Genomic DNA, 18,164 nt, shown 5'->3' on the forward strand with positions numbered 1-18,164 from the left:
GCAGCCCGTAACAGCGTTAACTCCAGGAATCGGTTCCAGCATTGCAGCCTTCTTGAATCCAAATGGAACACCCAATAGAAAGTCAGCATGGGAACTGAATGTGGTCCGCTGGAGCAGAGAGTTTGCTATTTGCATGTTTCTGTTAAGCAAACTGCTTGATTCAAAAAAATCTGCTGCCTCGGTATTAAAAGGATTTTGTGTTGCTGTGGTGACATTAGGACTATCTGCCTGAAACCAAGGAAGCTTTGTCCCTATTCTTTCCCCCGACGAGTTTATCAGCCTCCTGCTGGTTTACTACAGGACGAATGAAAATCGTTTATTGAGTATGCACCAAAGGGCTCACAACCCCCACTTATCTGAACCCAGACAATAGGAATAACATTGACTTTTTGGCCTAGAATTTTCTGGATTGCTTTTACGCATAAATTGTGTGAGCATTTTTGTTTCGGTTTCAATGCCGTCGTGTCCTTTTGGACTTATTTACTGACATCACAATGTAAACAACACGGTAAACAAGCATGAATGCAGCGCTGGCCATAGGGGCAATATTGAGTGGGCTGCTGTTTTGTGCCAAGGCGACAATATTCTCAGGGCCTCTGCTGCATTTTTTCCCATCCCATTATTACATAGAAGAGGGGTTGTGCAGTGGGAAGGTGATTGCAGCTGCTCAGATTGAATGAGAAGGGGGTGGGGGAGGGAGGCAGGGGTTTTGAAGATGTTTCTTATGCACTGAGTCGAACAGGACTTTGATTAAGTATGGTGCAGCACTCGGCAAAGACAATTATTTCAAAATGGAAAGAAAGTCATGAACAATCCATTAACATCAATGCCCAAATTTTGATGCCTAAATTTATGCTGGGACAATACTGGGACAAATGCAGGAAGCCTGCAGGAACTGTGTTTTGTATAAGGGAGGTGCGTGGAACCTTCTGAATAGAAGAAGAGGTTAATCGTGGAAGTAATTGAGGAACTTTGGGTGTACCGATGTTTTACCTCTCATGCTGTATCATACCGTTAAGTGTGAATTTCCTTGGCAGGAAATAATTTGGTAGATCACGGATTAGCCATGGCTCAGTTAATGACATTCTTGTTGCTAAGTCAAAATATTGTGGTTCAAGTCCCACTCCAGGACTTGAGCACGGAAAACAAGGATGACAAAGCAGTGCTGGGAGAATGCTGCTTTTTTGGAGGGTTCCTGCGGGATTCTCCGTTGGCGGGATTCTCCTCTTCGCCGGCAGTACACCCACGCCCGCTGGTTTCCTGACGGCGTGGGGGCGGCCACAATAGAAAACCCCATTGGTTCGCTGTGGGAACGGAGAATCCCGCTGCCGGCGGGGCTGCACCGCGGGAAAACGGGGCTGGCAGGACAGAGACTCCCACCCACCTCCTTTGGATGGGACGTAAAGTCAAGGTCCCTTCAGGTGCATAAATGATCATATGGCAAGGCACTAATTGAAGAGCAGCAGTTATTCCCGGTATCCTGGCCAATATTTATTCCTCAACCAACATCACAAAAAAAACACCCAGATTATTTAGCCATGATCGCATTGTTGCTTGTGGGAGTTTGCTGCCATGTTTCCTACAGTATTAACTACTGCGCTTGCCACCAGACCTGGACACCAGAATAGAACATTCAGGGCAAAATATGTTTCCTGCTAAGTTAATAAATGGCAGTCCTTTGCATTCTACATTTATCCTCCTTTGCAAACATAACCATTACTTTCTAAACCTATATTCCGCATAGCTTCTAATCTAACAAGCAACATTTAAAAGCATGTTCCTTCCTTGCAATTGTTCCTCTTCCCATCAAGGTCACGGAATTTCATAGGTGAGGAAGTTGAAAAGTATTTTTATATCTCACATGCTATTACATACACACACATCTGTATATATATATAATATTAGTCACACAGTACGGAAGAGATCCTTTGGCCCATCGGGTTTGCACCGATAAAAATAGACTAACTTTAAACTAACTCCAGCACTTCCCAGCACTGGGCCCATAGCCTTTAATGTTATGACATTTCAAATGCTCATCCACGTACTTTTTAAAGGATGTGAAGTTTCCAGCCTCCCAGGCAGTGCATTCCAAATACCAAACACCCTCTGGGTGAACCAATTTTTCCTCAAACCCCCTCTAAACCTCCTGCCCCTCACCTTAAAATGATGCCTGCTCATTATTGCCCCTTCATCTAAGGGGAACATCTGCTTCCTATCCACCCTGTCCATACCCCCCACAATCTTATACACTTCAATCAGGTCACCCCACAGTCTTCTCTGCTCTCAAGAAAACAACCTGAGCCTATCCAGCCTCACTTTATAGCTGAAATGTTCCATCCCAGGTAATATCCTGGTGATTCTCCTCTGCACACATTCCAGCACAATCACATCCTTCCTATATTGTGGTGAGCAGAACTGCACACCGTACTCCAGCTATGGTCTAACTAAAGTTTTGTACAGCTCCAACATAACTGCCCTGCTCTTATAACCTATGTCAGGACTGATAATAACAAGTGTCCCAAAATGCCTACTGAACTACCCTATTAACCTGTCCTGCCACCTTCCCAAGATCCCTCTGTTCCTCTGGGCTTCCTAGTGTGCTGCCATTCATTGAATGCTCCCCTGTCTTATTATTCCTTCCAAAGTGCATCACCTCGCAATTTTCAGGGTTAAATTCCACCACTGATCTGCCCATCCGAATAACCCTTCTTCTCTTCCTGCAACCCAAGACCCTTTTCCTCTCTATTAACCACCCTACCAATCTTTGTGTCATCCACAAACTAACTTATCACCCCCCCACATTCTCATCTATAACGCTTAGATATAATGGGCCAGGGTTTAGGGAACACCAAAGTATATCATGGAGTTCACCTGACCTACAACTTTTAATAGATTTTGGTTATGGGGAGCACTCTCCAGCTGTTATGCAACAGAGGCCTTCAGTATTTTAAAAACAAAACAATGTTTATTCTATGAATTCAATTAACACTTTATAAACACACAGTAAGCAGTTTATCAACTACCAACACTGATAATCCCCACAGATACAAAACTCTTTCGGTCAACCTTAATAACTTTCCGAACAACATCCATAAGCCAAAAGACTCTTTTTAACAAAGACAGCAGGTTTGAAATCTATACAGAAAGCAGGTATCACTTTTAAATTATCAAATGATCTGAACACATACAGAGAGAGACTCCAACATCCTTGTAGTCTGAATGCAGCTATCAACTGAAAACAAAATTAAGATACACATCAGCTTCCAGCTCAAAACGAAAGTAAACAACAGGATGACATTCCAGCTCCACCCATACAATGACATCATAGCATCATAGAATCATAGAATTTACAGTGCAGAAGGAGGCCATTCGGCCCATCGAGTCTGCACCGGCTCTTTGACAGAGCACCCTACCCAAGCCCACACCTTCACCCTATTCCCATAACCCAGTAACCCCATCCAACACTAAGGGCAATTTTGGACACTAAAGGCAATTTAGCATGGCCAATCCACCTAACCTGCACATCTTTGGACTGTGGGAGGAAACCGAAGCACCCGGAGGAAACCCACGTAGACATGGGGAGAACGTGCAGATTCGGCACAGACACTGACCCAAGCCGGGAATCAAACCTGGGACCCTGGAGCTGTGAAGCAATTGTGCTAACCATTATGCTACCGTGCTGCCCATTTGATAAAACACACTTTTCTTGAAGGGACTTTCACATGACAATATATATCAAAACAATAAGGGACTTAACACTGATCCCTGTGGTATGCCACTGGACACCAGCCTCCAGTCACGGAAACAGTCTTCCAACACCCCATGCTGTCTCCTACCACAAAGCCAGTTTTGAATCCAACTTGCCAAGTTACCCTTGATCTCGTGTGCTTTTACCTCCTTCATCATTCTCTCATGTGGGACCTTGTCAAATGCTTTGTTGAAATCCATATAAACCACATCAACTGCACTGCCCTCATCTACACACCTAATCACCTCCTCGAGCACCTCAGTCAAATTCGTTTGGCAGGACCTACCCTCTGACAAAGCCAAGCTGACTATCCCTGATCAAACCTTGTCTCTCCAAGTCGAGATTATTTTCTCCTTCAGAATTTTCTCCAATAGTTTCCCAATCAGTGATGTGAGACTCACTGATCTGTAATTCCCCGGTTTATCACTACCATTATTCTTGAAAAGTGGAATCACATTAGCTGTCCTCTAATTCTCTAACCAGAGTGGCCAGAAATAAATTAAAGGTTTCAGTAATAGCGACATCAGCAAAGTACAATTTAATTGGTTATGGGCAAGGAAAAAGATGGTCTGTAAAAAACGGGTTTGAATTGGGGGAAGGCAGATTTTATTAGAATAAGGCAGGATCAGGCCAAAGTAGACTGGGAACAGCTCCCCTACTGACACCACAAACCACTTTCTGGCTTCGTTCCCCAGAATTACATCCAGCACTGTGCCTCCCTTGTCCGACATATTGACATAAAATGCTCTCCTGAATACATTCAAGAAATCCTCCCCCTCCAAACCCTTTACACTATGACTATCCCAATTAATGTTAGGAAAGTCAGAATCCCTCAGTATGATCACACTGCTCTTACTTTTGCACGTCAAGGTGAATTGTCTACATATCTGCTTCTCTATTGCCTGCTGACTGTTTGGGAGCGTATAATACACTCCCAACAATGCCTCATTTGAAGACTTTTCCAAGATATCATCCCTCCTAACTGACTCCTTAATTAATAATGCAACACCACCTTGCTGGTTGAATCACATTCACCTGAGGAAGGAGCTGCGCTCTGAAAGCTAGTGATTTGAAATAAACCTGTTGGACTTTAACCTGGTGTTGTAAGATTTCTTATTGTGCCAAAAAAAAATTGAGACAAACACACTCCATACCATTAAGACATTACACTGGATTGTAGGTATAATCTTCTTCCAGTCAATATTTGTTGAATGTCCAAAATTGTTTATTAAGATAGATTTAAAAATGTTATGTCATCATAAGTGGAACTCTCATGTTATAACTTCCTTGAATTACCATCTATTCTATGATATAGAATATATCACTACAGTATAATCCATAACTGATTCTTCTAAAATATATTCTTAAACAAGAATAAGAGAGTTGTAGTCTCATACTTATATCGTCATGAGCCTGCATATAGAAAACAATATCCTAGAATTTTTCAGTGTGATTCTAAATACTGACATAGGTAAACTTAAGAGTATTTGGGTGAGATCTACTGGCTGTGTTACACCCAAAAGGCAGCACGGCATGACACAATGTGACCAGTAGATGTCGGGTGACCCCTCTTTTGGGATCTAACCGGCTTGCCATGTAATTCTGTAAATCCAGCCCATTGTGGTATCACTTTTTAGCCAATCTGCATATTTATAGAATTTACAGTGCAGAAGGAGGCCATTTGGCCCATCAAGTCTGCACCGGCTCTTGGAAAGAGCACCCTACCCAAGGTCCACACCTCCACCCTATCCCCATAACCCAGTAACCCCACCCAACACTAAGGGCAATTGTGGACACTAAGAGCAATTTAGCATAGCCAATCCACCTAACCCGCACATCTTTGGACTGTGGGAGGAAACCGGAGCACCCGGAGGAAACCCACGCACACACGGGGAGGATGTGCAGACTCCGCACAGACAGTGACACAAGTCAGGAATCGAACCTGGGACTTTGGAGCTGTGAAGCAATTGTGCTATCCACAATGCTACCGTGCTGCCCGTGTCTCACTCTAATATGCATTCCCACGATCTATCCAAGGCATGGGATCTAACTCCCTCACCTTGGAGATCTCGGGTGAGCACTATTCTGTGTTGGTCACCACAAATGGGGACCAGATGAAACAGTACTCGTGGGGGTCACCCAGGGGATCGGAGGCCCCCAGTTGCCTGTCCTCTGGGCAGGTTGGCATCCTGTCAATGCTGGTGCCACCTTCGCACTGCTGGTCTAGCACCCTGGCACTTCCAGCTGGAACCCTGACAGTGCCATCTGGATGCCAGACTAGCACTGGCAAGGTCAATGCCAGTCTGAGACTGCCAAGGTGCCAAGCTGGCATCTTTCCTGCAACTGATGTTGGGTCATAGGGGGGCCTGAGGACCCCCTTAAGCGTGAGTGGGGGCTTGGGGGCGGGTTCAGGAGTCACGTAGACGGGTCAAGAGATTGTGACGCCATTTATAAATGGTGTCCCGATCTCAACCTGCACTGAGGAGTTCCAACGTGCGAAGCTCCTCATTGCAGGAAATGGGACTAAGTGTCACCTCCGCCGTATGTTCCCTGCTGAGGACCCAAATCTACCCGACTGGCCATTCGATAGCGTGGTGTTTCTTGGCGTTCTGAGCACGGGGAAACACTTGGCTAACCGTGTGTGTTACAGAGCTCTGTTCCCACTCAGGTAGTTTGTGCATTTTGTCTTCTACAACATGCCTGAAACTATATTCTATGCTTCGATACTTTTGTGGGTTTGAAAACTCCTAGGAGAGAGGACCACCCAGTCTATAGATGGTAAAGCTGACTAAGTTCCTTTAATGATTTGGAATTTCTCTTAGTTGAGGGGCGGGATTCTCCGACCCCCCGCCGGGTCGGAGAATCCCCGGGGGGTGGCGTGAATCCTGCCCCGCCGACGCCGGCTGCTGTATTCTCCGGTGCTGTCTTTCAGGCAGCGGCGGGATTCCCGCCACGCCGGTCAGCGGCCGTTGGCAGCGTCCCCCCGGCGATTCTCCGGGCCCCGATGGGCCGAGCGGCCGTCCATTTTTGGCCAGTCCCACAGGCGTGAATCACTCACTGAGTATGTGGGGGCGATCCTCGGGGTGGCGCGGGGGGATCCGTTGCCGGGGGTGCCCCCACAGTGGCCTGGCCCGCAATTGGTGCCCACCGATCTGAGGGCGGGCTTGTTCCATGGGGGCACTTCTTTCTTCCACACCGGGCCCCTGTAGGGTTCCGCCATACTGCCCGGGGGCTAGCGCGGAGAAGAGAAACCCCCCCGCATGTGCGAACATACGCCGGCTGGTCTGCGCATGCATGGAATCATGCTGACCATTCCGCGCATGCACGGAATTGTGCGGCCCTTTGGCACCGGCTGGAGGGGCGCTAACCCCTCTGGCATCCACCTAGCCCCTGAAAATGCGGAGAATTCCGGGGGCCGGAGTGGTTGCCAGCAGTTTTCCCACCGGCCTGGGGACTTAGTCCCCAGAAGGGAGAATCCCGGCCGAGGTTTCTAGCGAACAATAAGTTTGACTGGATAAATTTACATTGCCAGCATGTAAATATAGTAGAACCATTAACAGTGGCTTCAGATGGCTCGGAGTGCACATCTGCAGCTCTTGTGTTGGTGAGTGGCCTCATGCGAAATATGTTGAATGGAGGAAATTGTTATGTTTTATATTTGTTGTAGTAATGTTATTAAACATTCTGGGTTGAATACATACAGGCAATATGTCTGCTAAAGCTGTAATTAAGCTGTCATAAAAGTAAGGTAATTATTTATTTCATTTATTTACAGAGATGGCTAATGGACTAATGTTTATGGAGGTTCCCTGGGGTGCGGGTAATTAAAGAGGAATGGTGTTTAGCCTTAGCTAAGCATACCATGGGATATATGAGTGGGATACAGATGATGTAATTAATGGGAGAAACCAGGACTAGTCTGTGGTTTGGTAGATTGCCATAGGATATACATTTGACAAGACATAAGGGGTGGGATTCTCCATCCCTGGATGCCGAGAAACCTTTCCCCAATGATACGGGGAATCAGCTGTCAGGGGAAAATTGGAATTGACGCCGGGCGCCAACCCGAATGCAATTCTCTTGCCCCCCTGCTGGCAGCGTGAATGATATCCATGATACACGCCGGTGGGGTGTGTAAATAAATGCAAATGGGTCTTAACCTCTGCTCTGGCCTCCTGCGATTCTCCCGTCCCTGCTTTCTCCCTGATTCACGTGGGAATCACATGGAATCACTTGTGGTCTCACCAATTGTGAACATGATGTGGAGGACCTCGCGGTTGGTCTAGGATGCCCCTTGGCCCACTGTGAGGTCCCCCACACCAGGACCGTGCTGATAGAGGCCATGCGAGGGCCACCCTCACCAACTTATTAATTTACCAATTTTTACAGGTGCAACATAGAAAACATCCAGGGCTGGATTCTTCCAAAATGGGACTCTGTCTCCACGGCAGCGTAAAAATGCTTGAGTTTTATTCTAGAGATTCCATGAAAAAAATGAAGCTAATTCAATGCCTTGCGGGGGACCAGCAGGGATGCGGAGTAATTCACGCAGTTTTAGCTGCGGATACGGGCCCCCGCACTTCCGGTTTGGATCTGCGCATGCGCAAGGCGGCGGCCTCCAGCGGCTATGCCGAGCTCTATGGCGGACTCGGACCGTGGAGTCAGACATAAAAATTAGACCACCTCTATCGACCGTGCGCCCGAGCTTCTGATCGTGTGGAACCAGACACAGATAGAGCTGCTGGGGAATGGATACATGGAGCTTCAAGGTAGGTATTACAGCTATAATATTTCTCATTGCTCCTGGCTGGACTGCTCGCTAGCTTTCAGACAGGGGTCTCTTTTTTTTGGTGGGGGGGGAGTTTGTGTGGAGGAGTCTGTGTGTGGGAGGGGTGTGTGGAGGAGGCTCCTTTAGGAAGAGGAGCCCCTGTGGGGGGTCTCCCTATTACAGAGGTCCCTGTGGGGCGGTCCCCTATTTGCAGGGGTCCATGGGAGGTCTCACTCTTTCACAAGTCGCTGAGGGGGAGGGGGGGGGTTCCTATTACAGGGTTCCTTGTGGGGGGGTCCCACTAATCCAGGGGCGAGTCAGGTCACCCTCGTACTTGGGGGTGGGGGACAAGCAAAAAATGCCGGGGGGCAGGGGGGAGCTGCTGTGTGGTGGGAGTCAGGCAGTGCAAGAGGCGGGGTGGCTGGCCCTCAAAATGGTGGCCCTCATATTTGATGCCTTGCATAAATTTGCATGGCGCACAGCTCTGAATTGCATCCAGCTTTACGACCACAAGGGGTTCATAACAATGCTGCATTCCAGCTCTGGTGGACGAACATAGGACTGGATTCTCCGTTTTGGAGTCTAAGTGCTGACGCCAGCGGACTTGTGTGGGGCGGGATACTCCGGCCTCTGTCGACGAAATCGCGTTCGGCGATCTGCCTGAGAATCCCTGTTTTGCCGAAATCGGGGGTGGCGCCGCATTCACGATGCGCCATCCCCTCCAAAGCAGCGTACGCGAGGAGAATGCCGCATGGCATATGCACGGCCTCAGGACGTTACCTGAGGCCCTCCCCCCCGATGCTCCGCCTCCGACTGGCTGAGTTCCTGACGGCGTGGGTCTCTCATGCTATGTTTTGTCGGGAACTCGGCGTGGCGGCTGCAGACACAGTCCAGCGCCGCCACAGTCAGGGGAGGGCCCGACTATTACAGAGTAGAGGGGGACATTGACAGGGGCAGGGTGTACTGTTGGGGGGTAGTTACGGGGTCACGAGTATGGACAAAGGGGGTCACTATTTGGCAGGCCCGGTCCCCGCGTGGCCGACGTCATGTTACACTTTGCAGTGATACAGGCCGCCACTGTGCGTATGCGGGGTCACGTACCCGGCAATTCTCTGGCCGTATCGGCAGCTAGAGCCGCGTGCTCTACACTGCCTGTCTGCTAGCCCCCCACCAAACAGATGATTGGTGGCCGTTTTGTGCCAATTTTCCAGTCACAAAGACCACCGTTCCCACGCCGGTGTCAGGACATAGCCTGAAAATCAGTGAATCCAGCCCATGGATTTTCATGACCAAAACATCGGCATGAAACCCTGACCGATTCCGGTACTGGTGAGGGGCTAGCACCGGCGGCGACTGAAACCCCCGCCGACCGTGCTGCAAACGACTTGAGAATGGCCGGGTCCCGGGCTGAGCCTGTGCACGACTGATGACCTGCACCGGTCACACCTTACAACCTGATGCCAGCTGTGCATGAACCCAACCCGCCAACCGCAACCCTACAGCCCACCCCCTGGCCACCCTCCACCACTTCCCCAGCCCTAGCAGAAGCACCCCCGACCAGCGGCACGGATCCTGGCCGAGTGTGGTGCCGGTGGACACAGTCCACATCCGGCATGCCAGGTTCCCATATGGTTGGGACATATGTGGCCCCCGCCGTCGGGAAATCGGCCCATCGCAGGTGAGCCGGCCGATGACAGCCAACGCTGTTTAAACAGCGCGAGGCGCATGGCCCGATGGTGACAGTTTGGAGGGAACGGAACATGGTGGACTGGCATCACACTGGCGCTGGCCCGGATTTCGGCGTGGGAATCCATCCTCCGCCTAATTGCCGATCACGATTTTGTCGTCGGGCAACGGATAATCCTGCCCATAGTCTCCCAAATGGAGGATCCAGCCCAAGGATTTTCAGGGTGTTCCGGGACGGGATCTCTCTCCAAACATCTGTACAGAGAACTGTAAGTAACACTGGTTGCTAACTTTATTTATGAGTGCATTTTGAATTGTACTGGGTTGCTTTGTTGGAATATACACAGTGGCAGGTGAAAATAGTGAGTAAAGTTTTTCCTTTTATTTAAGAACTGTTTAACTGTTAATTGTAAAGCTATTTCTTTGATGTTTATATGATTGATTCTGTGTTTAAATTCAAGTTTGTTTTAACATAAAAGATACTATTTGGACAGAGTCATCCCTCCTCAGTTTTACGTAGGCACATATAGGTACTTGACTGCCTCTCAGGGAAACCTTAGTCAACTCTGCTATTGCCTCTCAGACGTTTGAAGATAGTTGATGCGCTGACATGCTAATACTCTTCACTGATGATAATGGCTCTAGATGTCATCTTCCTTATCTCACTCCTCAGTTGACGCAGACTCATGATCTTGCCGCCTATACTGTTGTGGGAACAAGTCCCTCTTTTGGTGAATCCTCTCCTCTAATGTCTAAGATTGCAAAATGTTTGGGTGCATGAGACTCACAGTGGATCCACAAAGTGGATATTGTCCCTTCATTCCTGCAGCAGCTGTAGTTGACCACAGCTGGAACTCCTCCCATCCCACAGGGGCCTCCTCCCACTACAACCTGATCTGCTACCAACACAACCTGTGTCAGTAGCCATGTTGATGGACACGCGCACTGTGACTCTTCAGCTACAACCCATCGACCTCCACCATCCCTCTGTCACCCCCAAGCTTCTTCCCATCGGCCTTAACCTGCTCCTTCCCTCAATCATCCTTGAGCCTCCAACCATCACCCTTGACCCAGTGCCAATGACGTTTGCCAGTGACAAAGCGCTGAGGTCATCATTTTTGGGGAGCAGTGGGCAGCGGGGCAACTCAACCAGAGGCCAGGGCTGAGATTGAGAGGGTTGGGCGGCAACCAGACCAGCGAGGGCTATTATTTTCATGTACTAAATGAATGAATAAGTAAACAACAGAACATCTTGTTCAAGACTGGTTATTTAATGTTGAATAAACTGTCGGTAGTCTAAACTATTGTAAACCAAACTGCGGAGCTTCTAACCATGCTACTAACAGCTTCTGTAATTCTGACCAAGACTGTTTTTTTCCCGGTTACAGTGCATGTCACATAGCATTCGGAGGCTACATACACTTGTTATATACCCTGTTGTATACACTGTTACTGCTTATCATTGCATCCCCTTTCCTTGAGATTTTAAAAACATACTGCCCATCATTTCTGTAAACAATACACATGATATAAATAACAATGCACTTCACACAGTTCACAAATTTTATTGTCCAATCACAGATTTAGCCCCTCTGGTTTCTTTAACTTCCTTGTCGATCTTCTCAATCTTGGTATGCTTGGTCAACCTATGTTACTATTTTAAACTTCTGTTGGTGTATCTGATAAGGTTGTGTCACTGTTTTGAATGACGCTCTGTGTATTCAAGTCTGACTCTTCCAATGTTTGTGTTGGTTCAGGTAGATAGAAGTCTTCACAACACCACTGTCTTGCTGTTCTTGAGCAGGTTCTTTTGTTTTCAATAGTGCCCAACGGTTTCATCTCAAAATCTGTCCTTGTTCTGTCATTACCGTGTATGATCTCGGTTCCGTGTTTGACAAGACGCCGCGGCTACACAAAATTCATTCTCCCCCTCCCACACACAAGCGTCGCAGCCAACATGGCCTCAAGTAGGGCAGCACCACGCTTCCGAGACGCCGAACTGGAGACCCTCCTTGACACCGTGGAGGAGAGGAGGCGGGTGCTGTACCCCTGGCCGGGACAGAGGTCATCCGGCGCCATCATTTGCCGTGCCGGGGCAGAGGTGGGAGCTGCCGTAAGTGCCATTGGGGAGATGACCCGGACTGGAGACCAGTGCAGGAAAAAACTGCATGATCTCCTCAGGGTGGCCACGGTGAGTACCCAGCGCTGTGCCCCTGGAACCAAGCACCCTACCCACCACACACATGTGACCCATAACTCCCCCCCCCCCATGGAGATGGCCAGACCCCCACCCTGACTCATATGACAGCACCTGTGCCAGCCACAATGGCCAAATGCCCTGGCCACTGACACCATCAGATACCCAACCCCTGGGCTGCATGCGTCAGGCTGTTTAACACTGTTGATGTTTGTGGTTGCCCCCCGCCCCCAGGACAAGACCGCATACAACCGCCGGGAGCTTGATAAGACCGGAGGCGGACTACCAGACCTGCGTCCCCTCACCGTGCCCGAGCAGAGGGCACTAGACATTGCCGGCGGGCTGGAGGAGAGGGAAGACGCCGACGCGGTGGTCGGCGGAGCGCCACAAAATCAGACCCTCTGCCTGGTTGCTGATCCCCATGACAAATGTGTGCCCACCCCAACCCCCCACACACCAACCCCCTACACCCAACCCCCCACCACACACTCCAACTCCCCTCACCCCACACCACCTTCACCCCACACCCCAATCCCCTTCAAGGTCAGACAACCTTCATGACACACGCCATGTTCACTTACCTTTAATGCCAAAAGGGGGCCTGCTTGGTTCTCATTATCTCACCCAAACAGGTTCACAGGAGGAGAGGGTAATGCGCATATCAGGCGCTGATATCCGCCAGTTCCTTTGTGCAGCCTTCATTTTTGTGAGAACATAAAATCCGACCTCGCACATGCAGGTCATTGTGAAGAGCAACAGCAACAATAATAATAATCTTTATTGTTGTCCCAAGGATGCTTACATTACATTACTGTGAAAATCCCCTAGTCACCACACCCCAGCACCTGATCAGGTAAAGAGAGGGAAAATGTCCAATTCAACAAATGCTTGTTTTACTCAGCACTGGATATTTTTTGAGTTTAAGAGCCGTGAGGTTTTTCTGCAGCTTTATAAAACCTTGGTTAGACCACACTTGAAACATTATGACCAGTTCTTGTCACCTCATTATAGGAAGGATGTGGATGCTTTGGAGAGGGTACAGAGGAGATTTACCAGGATGGTGCCTGGACTGAAGGGCGTGTCTTATGAAGAAAGGTTGAGGGAGCTAGGGCTTTTCTCACTAGAGCAAAGAAGGCAGAGAGACGACTTGACAGAGGTGTACAAGGTGATCAGAGGCATGGATAGACTTTTCCCCAGGGTGGAAATGGCTGTCACGAGGGGACATAATTTAAAGGTGATTGGAGGAAGGTATAGGGGGGATAGTTCTTTACACAGAGAGTGGCAGGTGCATAGAATGCACTGCCAGCAGAGGTGGTGGAGTCAGTCATTAGGGACAGTTAAGTGACTCTTGGACAGGCACATGGACAGCAGTAAATTGAAGGGGTGTAGGTTAGATTGATCTTAGATTAGGATAAATGGTCGGCACAACATCGTGGGCTGAAGGGCCTGTACTGTGCTGAACTGTTCTATGTTTTATGTACTCCAGAATGCTGACAGCCTCATTGACTTTTGACATGTTTTTAATGTGCTATCACAGGTCAGGTACAGCAGTGTAGTCTTTTCATTTGGAGTCAGTTGTGAGTTAATAACTGACTCTGATGTCTCAACCCCTAAAATAATTTTTCACTACCACTTCTCTTTCAAAATCTGAAATTTCTCCTCTCATTTCCTAGTACTTCCCTACATATAACACACATGGGCTTTGAATTTTTATTTGCATTGGCACAATCGACAAAACCATACATCAAGAAATCACCTTTATAGAATCATAGAATCATAGAATTTACAGTGCAGAAGGAGGCCATTCGGCCCATCGAGTCTGCACCGGCTCTTGGAAAGAGCACCCCACCCAGGTCAACACCTCCACCCTATCCCCATAACCCAGTAACCCCACCCAACACTAAAGGCAATTTATCATGGCCAATCCACCTAACCTGCATATCTTTGGACTGTGGGAGGAAACCGGAACACCCGGAGGAAACCCACGCACACACAGGGAGGATGTGCAGACTCCCCACAGACAGTGACCCAAGCCGGAATCAAACCTGGGACCCTGGAGCTGTGAAGCAATTGTGCTATCCACAATGCTACCGTGCTGCCCGTGCTGCTTTGTTCCCAAATTAAGTTTCTCTTTGTAGGCTGTTCACCAAAGGCCCTGCAGCTCTGTACAGATCTAACACTAGAATTGATCTGTCCTGCCCTGGGCTCTCCTGAGCAACTCTCTCCAGCAGATTCTGTTGTGAGATCCTGTCCAGTACACAATCACATACACACATTGATGTCAGGTGTATGTGTAGGATGCGTGACCTGCTCACTGCTGTCTTCTGGCCTGAAGACTGCACACAGCCTCATTTCCTTTTTATTTAAAAGGCAGCAGCAGCCGCCATTCCAAGATGTTCCAAGGTGGCGCCGGAGCGAGGCAACTCTCTGCGAGCTCTCCCAAACAGATCAACTTTTTACTTAACCTGTACTCGTTCTAATCTTTTAAAAATTAACTCTAAAACTAACATTACTAACCTCTCTCTCTAATCTTCTCTTGCAGGCTTGAACATCCTCCGAGGCCCGTGGAGACCTTTTGACCCGACCCGACCTGACCTCTGCGACCTGGAAGAAGATCAGGCCCAAACCGGAGTGAAGCCCCGACCTCGATTTGGAGCCGACCCGGACCTCGGAGCTCCCAACCCGGCCTAACTACTGATGCCAGCCCCCGGATCACCTTGCCCAGTCCCCGGAGCTCCCGACCGGACCCCCGATGGCAAGACCCAGCCCAACGTGACCCCCAGAGACCCGCCCAGCGACCCGACCCGACCCAACAACCCAACCTACCTGGTGATGGTAGAAAGAAAAATCCACGTGGAGGCTCGACCGGGCCTACTTCAAGATCCGACCCCAGGAGCGCCCAGGGAAGGAACAGACCACGGGACCCAGCCCAACCTGCCTCAGGAAGCCCCTTCCCACGACCCAGGACCCCCTAAAACGGCGGCGACCATGCACGAGGACCCGAACGCGCTGCAAGGCATTCCAGCGCCCGCAGAACGCCAGGATCCATCCGGACCGCAAACATGCCCCCCGAGCAATCCTTCTACCTCAACCAGTGCCCAGGACCCTGCCAGACGTGACCCCAGATACGTAAACAGCGCCCTGGTCCCCGCCAGCGCCCTGGACCCCGCCAGACATAACCACCTACCTTCCACAAGAGCTGACATCTGCCATCGGATCCCAGGATCATCCAGCAGCAGCCGCCGACTGAGGAAGCGAGGGAAACGCGGCGGTCTGCAGGTTAGACTGAAGCAACGCGGTTTCAAGACCCCTTTCCCCAGCATACTCCTGGCAAACGTCCAAGCGATCGAAAACAAGCTGGATGAACATAACGCCAGACTTACCTCTCAGAGAGAAGTAAGAGACTGCTGTGTGCTCTGTTTCACAGTGACATGGCTCTCCCCTGCCTCACCGGACTGTGCCATACAACCTGAAGGCTTCTCAATTCACCGGGCGGACCGCATGGCTTCATCAGGCAAAGCGAAGGGTGGAGGGGTTTGCCTCCTCATCAACTCTTCCTGGTGCTTGGATGTGGCGACTCTGGCGACCTACTGCTCCCCAGACCTGGAATACCTGACCGTGAAGTGCCGCCCATATTATATTATCTTCCACGTGAGTTCACTTCAGCCATTATCACAGCGGTCTACATCCCACCCCAGGCAGTAGTGAGGAAGGCGCTGGACGAACTATACACAGTAATAAACAACTACGAAACAGAACACCCGGAGGCCTTGTTCATCGTGGCCGGAGACTTCAACAAGGCCAACCTCAAGAGTGTACTGCCAAAATTCCACCAGCACATTTCCTGTCCCACCAGGGGCACTTTTGACCACTGCGACTCAAAAATCAAGGGCGCTTACCGTTCCATCCCCCGACTGCACTTTGGGAAATCAGACCATAAGACGGTGCTCCTTCTCCCGGCATACAAGCAGAAACTCAAGCGGGAGAATCCAGCTAAGAAGGTTGTGCAGTGCTGGTCCGAGGAGACAGAAGAGCTCTTACGTGACTGCTTAGAGACAGTGGACTAGTCCATATTTAAGAACTCAGCGACCAACTTAAATGAGTATGCCACCACCGTCACCGACTTCATCAGCAAATGTGTGGACGACTGCTTGCCAAATAAAGCAGTACGTGCGTTTCCCAACCGGAAACCATGGCTCAATCGCGAGATTGACTCCCTACTGAAGAACAGATCTGAGGCGTTCAAGGCAGACGACCCTGACCTATACAAGAAATCCAGGTACGACCTCCGCAAAGCCATCCGGAATGCCAAGAGAGAATATCAAACCAAGCTAGAGTCACAGACAGACTCTCGGCGGTTGTGGCAAGGACTAAACAACATAACGGGCTACAAAGCGAAGCCGAACAGTATCTCTGGCAGCAGCGCACCCCTCCCCGATGAACTCAATGCATTCTATGCTCGGTTCGAGCAGGTAACCAACAATCCGCTGGCGAGTGCCCCAGCAGCCCATAATTCACCCATACCCACCATCACAGCTTCCAAAGTCAGATTGGCCTTCCTGAAAGTGAACCCTCGGAAGGCGACGGGCCCAGACGGGATCCCTGGTCGTGCACTCAGAGCCTGCGCGGACCAGCTGGCAGAGGTATTCACGGACATCTTTAACCTGTCCCTACTCCACTCCGAGGTCCCCACCTGCTTCAAGAAGACCACCATCATACTGGTACCAAAGAAGAACCCGGCAACGTGCCTCAATGACTACCGACCAGTGGCCTTGACTTCAGTCGTAATGAAGTGTTTCGAGAGGTTGATCATGAAGCACATCACCTCCATACTCCCAGAACGCCTTGATCCACTGCAATTCACATACCGCTGCAACCGGTCCACATCAGACACCAATTCCCTGGCCCTACACTCATCCCTAGAGCATCTCGCAAACAAGGACTCCTACATTAGACTCCTATTTATTGACTACAGCTCCGCCTTCAACACCATCATCCCAGCCAAGCTCATATCAAAGTTGCAAAACCGAGGACTTGGCTCCCCATTCTGCAACTGGATCCTCGACTTTCTGACCAACAGACCACAATCAGTAAGAATGAACAACAACACCTCCTCCACAATAGTCCTCAACACCGGCGCCCCGCAAGGCTGCGTACTTAGCCCCCTACTCTACACCCTGTACACACACGACTGCGTGGCAAAACTTGGTTCCAACTACATCTACAGGTTTGCTGACGATACGACCATAGTGGGCCGGATCTCGAATAATGATGAGTCCGAATACAGGAGGGAGATAGAGAACCTAGTGGAGTGGTGTAGCGACAACAATCTCTCCCTCAATGCCAGCAAAACTAAAGAGCTGGTAATTGACTTCAGGAAGCAAAGTACTGTACACACCCCTGTCAGCATCAACGGGGCCGAGGTGGAGATGGTTAGCAGTTTCAAATTCCTAGGGGTGCACATCTCCAAAAATCTGTCCTGGTCCACCCACGTCGACGCTACCACCAAGAAAGCACAACAGCGCCTATACTTCCTCATGAAACTAAGGAAATTCGGCATGTCCACATTGACTCTTACCAACTTTTACAGATGCACCATAGAAAGCATCCTATCAGGCTGCATCACAACCTGGTATGGCAACTGCTCGGCCCAGGACCGCAAGAAACTTCAGAGAGTCGTGAACACCGCCCAGTCCATCACACAAACCTGCCTCCCATCCATTGACTCTATCTACACCTCCCGCTGCCTGGGGAAAGCGGGCAGT

This window comes from Scyliorhinus torazame, chromosome 1 (genome assembly GCF_047496885.1).
Source record: "Scyliorhinus torazame isolate Kashiwa2021f chromosome 1, sScyTor2.1, whole genome shotgun sequence".
Taxonomy (NCBI): Eukaryota; Metazoa; Chordata; class Chondrichthyes; order Carcharhiniformes; family Scyliorhinidae; genus Scyliorhinus; species Scyliorhinus torazame.